We start from the raw sequence: 14290 nt of genomic DNA on the forward strand, positions 1-14290 counted from the left end.
TCCATCCTCAACCCGAAAAGGCCCCACAAGCTCATCTTTGATGATACCAGCCCAAACCAGTACTCCACCTCCACCTTGCTGGCGTCTGAGTCGGACTAGAGCTCTCTGCCCTTTACCAATCCAGCCACGGGCCCATCCATCTGGCCCATCAAGACTCACTCTCATTTCATCAGTCCATAAAACCTTAGAAAAACCAGTCTTGAGATATTTCTTGGCCCAGTCTTGACGTTTCAGCTTGTGTGTCTTGTTCAGTGGTGGTCGTCTTTCAGCCTTTCTTACCTTGGCCATGTCTCTGAGTATTGCACACCTTGTGCTTTTGGGCACTCCAGTGATGTTGCAGCTCTGAAATATGGCCAAACTTGTGGCAAGTGGCATCTTGGCAGCTGCACGCTTGACTTTTCTCAGTTCATGGGCAGTTATTTTGCGCCTTGGTTTTTCCACACGCTTCTTGCGACCCTGTTGACTATTTTGAATGAAACGCTTGATTGTTCGATGATCACGCTTCAGAAGCTTTGCAATTTTGAGACTGCTGCATCCCTCTGCAAGATATCTCACTATTTTTGACTTTTCTGAGCCTGTCAAGTCCTTCTTTTGACCCATTTTGCCAAAGGAAAGGACGTTGCCTAATAATTATGCACACCTGATATAGGGTGTTGATGTCATTAGACCACACCCCTTCTCATTACTGAGATGCACATCACCTAATATGCTTAATTGGTAGTAGGCTTTCGAGCCTATACAGCTTAGAGTAAGACAACATGCATGAAGAGGATGATGTGGACAAAATACTCATTTGCCTAATAATTCTGCACTCCCTGTATAAGTCACTTAGACAACCTAAAAATGTTATTGTTGGGCTTTTTTCAGTGTTTTGTTTGTTCGTGAGTAAATCGGTTTGGCTGAGATTAAAGTTATTAGATTAGATAAAATAAAACGTTATTAATCCCCCGGGTGGGTTCCTCCTTGGTTTTTACACAGCTGACTAAACGTCAAATAGAAAACTGATTAAACAGAAGTATGAGACGGTCGAGAATTTACACCAGTGTCCTGTTATATTTTAGATAGCAAGGAGCAGACGGCTGAGTTTATTAAACTCCACCGAGACAGCGGTGACGCTAATCAGAAGGCGTCACCGTCCAATTTCCCCAGCCGTTTACTTCCGGCCTACCTGACCTTCTGAGGACCCGGCCCACGTAGACCGCGAAGGCCGGGTCCTCAGGAGGATGCAGCCCATGAATTTGGACACGACCCATGTCTTTCTAAGTGTTAGAATTAAGCTAACCCATATCCCCCATGAGGGGAATGTAACTCAGACTACTGAGAAAGAGACACTATTTTAAGGTAAATCAGAGCTGAGACTTGTGTTTGGCAGTTAGACACCAGTAATCCCTGGGAGTAGAGATTTTGGTAACAGTTTACCTTCCACCTCAGTAAGAACATGGTAATAATTTAATCAAGGTCGTTTATAAATTCCTATGTGATTTCCAAATGGATGACCATGCAATAACCTGTTACTAAAATTTATATTATAATAGTGGCGTAGAATTCAAATTTTTTCTAGTCATTATGAATGACTAGAAATTAAGATAATATAACTGAGAAACCTTTTTAAAGATGCCAGCAAAAACCTCTGACTAATATTATGGTAATATTTTTGTAATAATACAGTAGACTGCAAACAATCAATTTGAAACATTTTAAACATTCAGCCTAATGCCTTTAAAATCATATGAAAATATCTATATGTTGATAATGGTGAATGACATATAATTTCAGTATTTGCACTATTTACTTGTTTTATTTTAAGGTAATGCAAAAATGTTGTGTTTTATGTTGTTGTAGCTTATATGAAACAGGCTTCAAAATACAAAACGATACATTTTGAATACTACTTTTAATATTAATATTTTCAAACATTATTATTTATAATTATTCATAAAGCAAGCGTGTTAAAGATATTTTACTGTACACCACTGGGCAATAGGAGTTTACCTTTTTTTTATTTATCTTTGTTATATATAAGCAACAAGCTGAATGGTGGTCTAACTTTTCAAATCACACTTCACGAAGGTTTTATTGATTTCTCTTTTTACACACACGCAAAAAAGCCTCACATTTTAATGTTTCTTTAAGAGCAGTCTGTATAGGGGGCGGGGTGGAAATAAACTCATGTGGCTGTGGAGTTCCCTCTTAGGCCGCTAGGTGCGTCTCTGCTCCACGAAAGCTTCCGAGAGAGACTGGGGGCTGGAGGAGAGGAGGAGGAGGAGGGGGGAGAGGAAGAGAGAGCGAGAAAGAGAGGACGGCGTTTTATCAGCCAAGTGCAACCTGAATCGTGAGGAGCGGACGATGGGGGGGAAAAAATCCCACTGTTCTTTCTTTTTCTCTAACGTGACCGTCATTAACATGTAGACCGATTCGCGTCAAAAGACCCGGAGCGTAATGGTTTCTTCTGTCACAGGAGAATTTTATAGTTGTGAATAAAAAACCCCATTTTGGATTAACGGAGCACTTGTTTTGGACTAAAAGGGTTTCCTTAATTTCTTTCTACCCGTGTGTAAATGTTGGACCGCATTTAACCCGAGTTTCTACCCTCTGGAGTGAAAAGTGCGCCAGTCTTATTTCCAAGGCTTATTTCCAACGCTTGAGCGTCGGGATTTTTTCAGGGGTACTATGTGGCTTTTGGAAGGACTGGACCTTAACCTAACGGGACTTAAGGCACAGAGGAATATTGTCTGAGGTGGAAAAAAACAGCGGATGGGATCGTTTCTTAACGGTAAACACACGCTCATACTTAACTCTGAGCACTGTCGGGTTTCTGTGGGCTTTGAGGATTCACCGGTAGAATCAGCAACTGTGATGCAGTGGGTTGATTTTGTTTTTTTGTTTTTTTGACTTCATGATTTACACTGCAGAATTATTCACAATATGTGGTCGAGGACAAGTTTATGTGGTTAAAATAACGAATAGCATTAAACATCTCCAAATGACCCTGTTTCTTCTTAGTCTAAGATGTAAGTCATGGGAGGATCTGCGCCTTGATGAGCGTCCCGTGCACAGCAGAAAGCAGCATCTCGTCTTCTTCTGTCTGCCACTTTTGACTCTCTCACTCCGTTCCAAGCGCATGAACGCACAGAGCTGCGCACTCTCGCCGACCAAGCTGCGCAAAATACTTGCTTTAGAAAAGAAACCTTTAGGTGAAAAAGGCTCAGTGATTCTTGTTTTTCGTAAAAATACTGACTTGCTTTTGAAATAGGACATATAACTGATATTCGTTACCGTCGGTCGATCGCTTACCACCTGCAGACTGTTTGTGAGCGTGCATTTCTGTCACTGTTCAGGAGGAGCTTCTGTTAATGAAAGAGAAAATATTTTTTAAAAAAAATTATCAGCATTAAACATTTGAGGCAATGTGTTTGGTGTGCAGCTGATACTTAACATTTATCGAAATTTGTCTTCGTTTTCTCTTGGTAATCAAATGAATGCAAACCTCCTCTCAGGCTGATTGCTGAGGGTCAGGATGGAGGGAGATTCATAAAGTGTGTGTGTGTGTGTTGAATGGAGTCTCTCTATCCTCTCCTCGATCCAGGAGGAGGAGGAAAGTTGCGCCCGCTGGCCGCTGCGGGGGCACCATCATCATATAAAACTGGATGAATGCGGTATTTGTGTGTGCACGCCTCAGCGACTTGTCACACACACACACACACACACACACAAATGCCGCAAAAAAGGACGCGTGGATGCTTCGATGTACTCCGGTCAGATACAATATTAAATGGCATTACCCCTTACCCCGTTATCCTTACACCCCTTTAAGTTCAGCCCAGATCAGGTACCTTTTGAGAAGGTGAGAAAGAGCTCAGGTACAGAAATGTCTGCACTTCTTGAGCTATTAGAGCATCTTTTCAAATGCCCCGAAGATCCCAATCAAGGCTGGACAATCATGCATATTTATGTATTTGCTTCAAATAGGCTACTGTTCAAAGGCAGCACAGCAGATCAAGATACTAATGCATTTGTTGAGATTTCCAAAGATCTAGTAACTAAACTAGGGAATGCGGATTCCCCGGACTACATATGCCACTACCACCTACCCCAAATTACCACAGTATGTAATTAAAGCACTTTAGAGCCCACTTGATTAAATTAAAAGAAAGACATGGCATAACTCATAATGACATTCTGGAATAAACACGGAACGCATAGTATAAGAAATCTCAAGGCTAAACTGTTTCATTCATCTAGTAATGAGATGTGGATGAAGAGTGAAAGGAGGGCAATCATGTGAGCGGAACACTGTTCCTGGCAGTAGTTGATGATGACATGATCTGCAGATGACCTTTTTAATGAAGTTTCGCATTGCTGTGTTTGCTGTGGATGTGTTTGTATGTGTGATTTGGATGGAGGTAGGGGGCAGTCAGTTCATACCTCTCTGTCTCAGGGGATCTGATCTACATAGCTTAGCCCTGAAAGAAAATGTCCATTCGCCACTCATCAGTGTGATCTTCTTTTTGCTCATCACACACCTCTATCCTTTTTAACCAACATTTTTCTACTTTCCTTCTCATATACCAGTTCTGTGCATGGCAGGGAGCTAGTTTGTAAATTATAGATTTGTTGGTGACTCATGCTGTGGTCCTGTTGTTTCACCTCACTCTCCACTCGGTTTTTATTTATTTGTTTTTAAGTTTTTATTTATTTCTTTTGGAAGTTTCTCTTGTGTAAAGCAGGGAAATTCTACTTTAAACTGTTTTTGTGCCACTGGGTTTGGTCCTTGTGAATAATCCTCCAAATTTAACACTATGAACACTGATCTGAGCTGAACATAAACTCCAGCCGGTTCCTTCTTAACAATTTACCAACATTCTTGAGGTATTTTCTTTCTCCCCAGACATGAGAGCACTGGTTATTCTACTCATATCTGTGATATATGTATATATATATATATATATATATATATATATATATATATATATATATATATATATATAGACAAGCCATGACTTACTACTAAACGCTTTTTTAAATTGGTCATATGGAAACGGGACCTATTTAAGGGTTTTAAGTGGTAAAGTGAAGATTATGTATTGTTGAATCAGTGGTATAGAAACACTGCTGAATGTACCATATTTTAAGATCTAATTACACTCGAATCGTGGCGATGAAGAAACAATTAGAGGATTTTAAATATGCGTCTTTCTTTCCTGAGACAGCACAAAATAAATTAAGTATTGACAGAGCTACAGAGAGGGCACAGGGATTTTTCACTGAGCTAATTTGTCTTTAATATTTAAGATAAAAGTGGTTCAAGTTTACATTTGCAAGTTGTTGGTGCTTACAGATCCAGCCCACGATATATAAGAATAGAAATTCAGTTAGAGTTATTATTTCTTTATTAAATAAACCAAATCAACCCAAAGTGAAGTAGGGGGGAAATATAAACAGACACATATCAAGGTTATCCACTCATGCAAAACACCACTACATGCTGTGTTTATTACAGCTACAAAACACTTTTACTAGCATTAAGTTTGTGGGGAACCTATGAACAGTAGGAGTAAGAGTATAAACTATAATTCCTCTTCTCTGGCTTTAATAGTTTGATGCTGAGATTCTGCTTCAACATTTGGAAGCTCCTGGGCTCTAGAACGTGCTGAAGCTCATGTCGCTTCTTTTATCTTTTTGAATTTATTAATTGCATGGATTGTGAAATAAAACAGTCAGTCTGCATGCTTAAAAACAGAAGGTACAGACAGGATGTATCAAAATGTGAAACTCATCAGAAGTGATCATTTACACGTTAACATGATATATGAATGGAGCCAGAGAGTCACAATTCCACCAACAGACCCATCCCTATAAAATATTCTGAGATGCAGCAAGCTGTTCCTGCTCAAATGAAGTAGACACAAAGGTGCACCAGGGATGGCCGAGGGGATAAACATGGTGTGCAGCAAAACAGAATACTGTTTTGTGCGACTTCTTTGTGGGAACCTTGTTTATGGCAGGTGCTGCTGAAAACGGCGCAATGGAGTGAGAAGACAATTGAGCCTTGTAACATCTCAGGAGTCCAATTTTTGTTTAAAGAGTTGGAGAACCTTGTCTGTAGCACAGAATTGCACAGGAGGTCTCAGGAGGACCCAGATTTGTTGAAGTACCTTTTAACTGCAGACTTGTCATCTGCACCATGTATTGCCACTTCTCTTCTTAATGTTGGAACCATTGGTTAGTCATATGTGCATGCTGTAATCCAAAAGGAAAGGAAACAGAGGACCAAGGCTCAGGGCCTTTTATATTCAACGTGGCCCTCAAGCCAAAAGCTTCCATTTTGCAAATGGACCACTTACAGTTGAATGTGGAATAACTAGGAGCGAATTTCACAAAATGACCTGTTGCAACAGTGGCACCCTTTTACAATACTACAATCGAACTCAGTGAGTTCTTTATTGTGACTCATTCTTGTTTGTAAAGGTAGACTGCATAGCTAGGTGCACACCTGTAGCAGTAGGACTGAAAAAGCCCGAATTAAAAAAATAATAGGTATGGTCCAATAGCTATATTTTTCTATATAGTTGAACTATCATAATGTCCTGCACTGATAATGTATTATCATGTTGTGCAAAATCTAAGAGAGTCAACAAGAGTCCCCCATTATGTGAGACTATGTACTCTACTGTCCTACTTATGTCATGTGACAAGAAACTGTAGTAACTAAGGAAATGTCTGAGAAATCCGTCAAGGTTTGTCTTTTACCTTGTTAAAGGATATAATTTAACCTTAAATTCACCACACACTTTAAACCTTAATCAAATTGTAATAAAAAGGTACATTTGCATACAGAAGTAAAATCTATAAATAAATAAAAAATATTCATACATAAGAGTTGAATGCTTGTCTGCTGGTGTCAGAAATTATGTGCTGTCCACTGTTGCACACACCTCGTAGTTCAGATATTAAACACTTTTTTCCTCTTGACATCAAAAAACAATGATTACACAAGACCCTTTTCATTAAAAGAGAATGTGAAGAGCCAGAGTTCACATGAGTAACCGGTGAACTGGGATTAAGAAGGTCTTGGTTACGTGCACGCTGGGTCACCCTTAAAATTTTAATAAACAAAATAAAAATGTACATTATATTACATTTTTTTTCTAATACACACAACATGCTTTTTTACTTTAGATGTGAAAAAAACGATATAAACTTGATGTTGTTCTTTTTTTTCCCCAGACGTTTCAGGCAGTGCTTCCTGTAATGTAGGGGATTTTTAAGACACTGAGAGCTAGCCTCTAGATAGGTCAAAAATGAACTCTAGCTCATTTACACTCATCTCTAGTACTTGAAACTCCACCAAAGCCAGATAGAGATGAACCACAACTACATGGCCACTTCTTCCTTGCAATTTGTGAGGTTTATGCAAGAAAAATGTCAGAAAAATGTAATAAATAGCAGTTAGAGGACAAATAACAAATATGTCTATTCATTTTTACATCAAGTAGTTTTTTAATGTGACCACCTTTACAGTCAGTTTCATTAAAAGCTATATGTAATGCACATATAATGTTCAGTAGAACGCAACATGACTTCCTACCAGTCACATGATTTGCAGGAAGTAGTGTTGCAGGGTGACATTTGTTGAACGTGTCAAATAACTGAATCACCATATGACTTCGCACCCATTTACATTTCTGTGTAAGAAGCCAGCATGCAAAAAAAAAACTGAAGCAGAATTGAAATAATTATTTTTATTCTCAGTCTGGCCAAAATGAGTCATTGCTTTAATGAGAATTTCTGGTATAAATGGTGATTAACGCGCTGATATGCAACAATGGACTTTACGAAGATACCATAGCATTAAATTTAAGTATATGCTATACTCTACCTTTCTCTGATTTTGTCAGTAAGGAGAACCCTAGAATAATAATGGGCAGGGATAAAACATTCATTTGACAGAAAGGTCTATATAGACACATTGGTGAACTCTTTTTCTTGCTTTCTTTGCTGTGTGAGCCCAGCTGAACGAGCTGAACAGGTGTAGAAAATATAAATGTCATTGTGATACAGACAATAAAGTGTTTTGCTTTTGCCGCAAAACCATCATCCAACACTTAACACTACTTTTGAAGAGTATAGCAGTTAGGAAACCATAATAATAGTCTTAAAAAGAAACAGCCCGATGTTGGAAACCAAACTGTGGGATTAACTGTGGGAATCCAACTCAAACTGCAAATTAAATATTGAAACAGAGAGCCAAATATCTTCCAACTGGATGTGCTTCCAAGTGAGAAACAAACTGCTAGCTACTATATTGTGAACATGTTGCAACTACTTGTCTAATGTTACTGCATTATTAAAATGATGAATGTAATATGTCAGGATTTGTTTGGTAGCTGTATGCAGTGGTTGAAAGTGAGTACTCTGTTTTATGTTTCTCTGAGCTTATCTGTACTAAAACATTTGTTTTGAGATTAGAAAGTCTGAAACGAGTAAACCGGCATTTTCATTTGTTACTCACTGGTTTAGTGATGTTGAGCTGAGGGGTGGTGTGTGGGGGATGGCTCAATGCAGCAGCATTCTACTGTAGCCTTCTTTTGCCTTTCTGGGAGGTTTTTCTTTGTAAACAAGTGCTTCTTGTTACTGTATACCCAGTGTCCCTAGAAATCCCATTCAAACTAAATTATTCTTCAAAACAAGAATTATTTGTGCCAAGAGTAACAGTCAGAACTGAATAGCTATGTATTGTGTAGTAAGTAGAATGTAGCAGTGTAACAATTTTATAAACAGTCTAAAATTGTGATTTAAACATTCACAATTTTTTACCGAGGTTTTAAGCTCCCTGTGATTATCAGTGTGGAGCTGGTAATGCCTAGTTAAATAATGTTGGTCAGATAAAAGCTGTAATATTAAGATGAAAGTTATTTAGACAACAAGTGAAATGGAAATAAATCCATACCTTTATAACATAACAAGAGCTGTTACAAGTCTGTGTCCTGTTGCCTAGTCTTACATTAGATGAATTAGGTAAATGGAACATAGTTTATTATTTCTTCAAATTATGAGAAAATGTCATGCCTTTCCAGTCATGACTTTCTTTAATAGATTAATAATCTGCAGATTAGAATATATTATCATTTTAAATTTAGTATGGACACCCAGGAAAATACTTGACACTCAATAGATTTTTACCCCTCAGTTGTAAAAGGCTGATGGGGTACTGTTATTACCCTGTGGGACAGACGAGCAGAGGAGCGGTGTGGACACCCAAATTTGTGAATGTAATAACTTGAGAATCAGTCGATTTAGGATTTTGAAAACGATACCATACGTGCAGCTATTAAACATCTCAGACGAGTTTGAATCTCAGCGACATAAAGGTCAAAGGCAGAAGTCAAGTTTACAAAAAATGTTATGGATGCGATAACTCAAGAAGGAAGTCACCTAGGTTTGTCAAATTGATACCATAGGAACAACTCCTTAAAATCTTGTTTGAGCCAAGGCCCAGGTGACATTGATTTCAAGGTCTAGGTCAGAGCTCATGTTTTCTGAAAAACACAATAAAATGGGAGTTTAGTTAAAATTTTACATTTTAAGACAAACACTGTTTAGACTTAAATATTTTCGTTATCTTGTTAAATGAACACTGTCAATTAACATTACACTGATAACACCCCTGATAACATTTCCTGTCTCACGCCAACATTGGCATTGTTGTTTCATTAATTAGACATCGCTCCTAGCCACCACCTTACCTGATTACAGATGGCTGATTTTGCTGTTGGTTATTGGTTGCGAACAGTTAAACAGCTAATATTAATATATTTGCCAGTCGCATTAACGTTTATGATAACTGTTCATTAAAATGTAATTGTTCTTGTTGAAATGGGAGCTTTACTGATATCTTGATATCGCTCATAAAATGTTGTAAGGTGTTCTGAACATCAACAGTTTATCTGCCAGTGAGTGGAGTGGGTGTCTGTCTGCAACTCTATGCAATGGTATACATACATATGTGAAAGTAAAATCTTAATTCTGAAACAGTAAAAGCTTCTGGTGTTACAGCGTCAACTAAATTCTTTGGCCAGTAAATAAATGTAGATGTAGATATGGATCCAAAAACATCTGAAAAAAATATACTTGCTCATGAATAGTGTAGTTATATAATATACTGTAAATATACTGTACATATAGATAAACTCATATTCAGGCCGTTTTCAATTATTGGGGAAAAAAATCCAGATATAAATAGATGCAATCAAAGGAGAACATAAAAAATAACGTATTAACTCAGCTGTGCTACATTGCTAACAATAAATAAACTTAAAAAAAGTTTTTTTAAAGAAAAAAAAAAAGAAGTGCAGTACTGCCTCAATAAAGTGGGCATTGATGCTCGTACAGCTGATGGACCAAGTGTGTAACTTGACCATTCCTAAGTGATAGTGTGACAGTTGTTTGGCTCTATAATCTGTTTATACACTGGAAACTACCATTTGACTGAGAAATGTTTTTGGTAAAAAGGGTCAGTTACTTTCATCTGCTGCTTAAACTGAACATTTTTTGACTGCTCTTGTTGATATCGTGTATTTTACAATAAGGTATGCTATTGTATTATGACATCAGTGTCTTTCTTTATTTTTTGTTGTAAGGTATGGTACATAAGTTTTTGGAACTGTGAAGTCTTGCATTGTGCAAGTAAACAGTCAACTGTGCACTGTGCGAGGATGGCACTGCTTCAGAAGCATAAAAAGAATTTGTGGTGTTATCTGCCTTTGGGGGAACGTGCTTTTGACACAGTTTGCAGTATATGTCACTCTGCTTCTTTGTTGGACTTTAAATAGCCTGGGTCTGTGTCCCTCAGGGTGTCATGTCTGTTGTTCAAGTTTTCCTTCACATTTTCCATTGTCTTCACATTTGCCATCATCTTTTACCTTCCTCACATTGCTAACATACTAGTGCGTACGTCTGGAGTAGCCCATGCACCTGCACATGTGCTGCTGCCGGCTGCTCTTCCTACGCCATGTGTTTCAATCTAATCTGACGTGACTCTAACTCTGTTCCAACCACATGATTGGTTTGGCAGGAAGCTATTCTTATTGTTACTGCCCTTTTAAATTGTCTGTCAAAACATGGATGAGATGAATTCTGTCCATTTCACATTGACCATGACTCATATTACAAATGAGGAAAGGTTTTTAGTTATTAGCGGTAGTTATCTTTATCATATTATTGCTCAGCCCTAGTTGACACCCATCTTATCTGGGTTATCGGTGGTCATATTATCTTTGAATGGTCTGCTACAGGATAATCCAACTGCATGTCAACAGGTGTGACCATTAACAAAACAATTCTGCGTCGCACAGGCACACGGTTTTATGGAAAGTGACCCACTGAACTGTCATTTAGTGCTCACGATTAGCTTTCTGTCACTCTGCCCTGGCCCTTGCTATTAGGTTATGAGAGCCTTTTGCTAGCATTCTGAAATGACTTCGTACAGACGCTGTGGTGAAAGCCGATAATCATTGGCTGTGTTTACATAATTTTTTTTCTCCCAGATTTAATAACTGTGACAGTCCCTGCTGAGTTATCTGCAAGTGCTGAATAATACTTTTTTATGCTACAGTGCAAGCAGCTTGAAAGACTCGACACAATATCCTCCAGGACTTCTTAAAAAATAAATAAACTATTTCCATAGTGTTGATGTGAAGCCAAGTTGATGAATTATGAGATGATGGCTTTGCTCTTTTTTGTCTCACATTTGCCCCAGAGGGTGTCACTTTTAGAGTCTTCAAGTCCTTTCACACATTTGTATTAGCTGAAAGCTCACCTGAGGATGAAGCTGAAAAGAACAGACTGTGCTGGCAGGCTGATAGGGCTGTTAAGGTTAAGGCTGTTACATGGCCAGGGAGTGTGTCTTTGTATGTGCATGAGTGTGTCTATGTGCAGGCATGCATTACTCAGACTAGAGGTTTGTAGAGAAACAACAGTAGAAGTGGAGCAACGTTAATGGATAGCTGTACTTCCAAGAGACAAAGCTACTGAAGTCTTGTCTTCTCTTCTCTCTCTCACACACACACACACACACACACACACACACACACACACACACACACACACACACACACACACACACATTCGCCTACCAATGGCAGTGGAGATATTATGGCAGGTGGTCATCTGTTAACAGCAACCAGCTCCTTAAGGGTCTCTGTGGAACCTCAGGGACTCGAGAGAGGAAGGTTTTTCAAATGTGCTCCTCAAACTAACTGGCTACAGTAATTATGTCTTTGAAGTAGACTTGAACTCTCACCAAGTGTAACACAGGTTGGAAAGATGAGTCGAGTGATTAAGAGAGGTAATGGATACTGGGGAGGGTGAATGTAAAAGGTTAGGAATGAGGTATAATGATCTAACCTGCACAGGTTCCTTGTGATTTGGGTGCATAATTGTGTGTCCTTTTATGTGTGATTGTGCTTTAAGTTGAATGTGTGTGTGTGTGAAAGCTTTCAGGAGGCAGCCTGTACTTGCCTGTGTCTCTGTCCTGAAGGGATACATCTCACGCTGAGCCAGTGTGGTGGTGAGGAAAGCCAGTTTCACGCCAACCTACTGCTTTCCCCATTGACCCCCCCCCCCCCCCCTGCAACCACGCAAAACATGTCTGCCAGGTGAAGCAAACAGAGTAGGGAGAACTCAGCTCTTCCACCACCCACACAGATAACACCGGTCACTTTCCATTTTATCCCTGCTGTGGTACTCATGGCACCAAGCCGCTTAGTATGGACGCCTACTGTTAGACTTTGTGACCGAGAGAAAATTTCCACACATTGATTATTCTCTGTCTAGGTGACTGAATTGAATACAATGCAGGCCGATGAATGCTTAATGCACACATAATTCATGTAAGGTTATTAGGCTGTGTGTGTGTGTGTGTTTGGCAGGGCACATTGGACTGCTGTAAGAGGCCGCTGCCTTCAGGGAATACCACTGCCATGAAGGATGTGCATGGTCTGCAGCAGCATTTGTGTGGGTGTTATGTGTGTAACATTGAAGGTTTCTAATCAGAACATCGCTCTAACATCATACTGTGTATGGATGATCTTCAAATTCTATAAATCCAAGCACATATACACACTTAATTTCATAGACATACAAAAGTGTTTTCTCCACTCACATTGTCTACATGAATGGATGTTGACGCTTCACTATTTCATAATTTGCATCTAATTTACATATAACTGTTGCTGCGATAAAGATGACATCTAAGGTGTGCAAAACACCTGACCAGAGAGGACATGAAAATGTTTTTGATTCCTTCTGAAATTGTAAACAGATGAAAAACGGAAAAACTGTTAGTTCACCGGGCAGTCTCAACATTAGTATGAATGGATTGAGCTATTTATGGCAGCACATTGACAAAGTTACAAAGAACAAAAAAAAATAACCAATGAAATGAAGCACACAGTAAATTTGCAGTGAATACTTTGAAGGGTGAATTTCACAAAATAGTTTAAGTAATTGTGTAAACTTACAACAAAAGTCCACAAAATACAGGAAATGTAAGCTTTGTTATTTACGCTTTTCTACACTTCAACATGTGGGCCTTGACCTGCTCTAGAAAACATCGCTAACCCTCCATCTGAAACATACATCAGTTCTGCAAAAGTTCTTTCAGGGTTTTATACATCCTGCCTTTGTCTCACAGAAATACTTGAAATGACCAATTACTATTAATACTTCATTGCTTGGTGGTAACATGTTTTAATATGTTAAAATTATGTGCCCAGCAAAACAATCCCAGTAAAATTCTTCTTGAAATTCCTGCAGTTCAAATGATATATAAAACAAAGTCTTGTTTAGGGAGCACATTACAATCCAAAATCAGTAAGCCCTACCACAAGCCATCTCTTTATAGTATATCATAAATACATGGATATACAATGTATTTAACAGATTACATGCCACTTTACAATCCTAGGCATTTTCATTTATTTCTTGGAGAACAGGGTGTTTCCTGAAGTGGAGAGGGGTAAGGGTTTAGTTGATTTTATCAGAGTAGATTGAGCATGTGACAACATTTTCTAATGTGAGTAGAAAGAAAGGGAGGGGGGGGAGAGCAATGAAAGCTGTTTGATGAGAAGGTAAAGAAAGGAAGAGAAGTCGAACATGGTGAACACATGGACACATCCTCTCAGTACTCGTATACCTTGCTGTTCCGTAGGCTAGCATGTGTGTATTTTTTTGTGTGTGCTTGCGTGGACCGTGTGTGCGAAGTGCCCTAGGCTCTGTGCTGGAGTTTAAC

The 14290-nt window shown here is 38.8% G+C and overlaps 1 protein-coding gene across 3 annotated transcripts in view; it reads left to right on the forward strand.

The window, feature by feature from the left end:
- Positions 1–2250: 2250 nt before the first annotated feature.
- Positions 2251–14290, forward strand: part of nlgn1 (neuroligin 1) — a 316481-nt gene continuing 304441 nt past the window's right edge. Inside the window, exon 1 of one of the 3 annotated variants that reach the window (XM_040039866.1) lies at positions 2251–2773. The gene's annotated coding sequence lies outside the window, so the exon portion shown is untranslated. The remainder of the gene's footprint in view (positions 2774–14290) is intronic. The other 2 variants (XM_040039868.1, XM_040039867.1) reach the window with 2 other exon arrangements.

The sequence above is a fragment of the Simochromis diagramma genome, unplaced genomic scaffold (genome assembly GCF_900408965.1).
Source record: "Simochromis diagramma unplaced genomic scaffold, fSimDia1.1 OVJJ01000026.1, whole genome shotgun sequence".
Lineage (NCBI taxonomy): Eukaryota > Metazoa > Chordata > Actinopteri > Cichliformes > Cichlidae > Simochromis > Simochromis diagramma.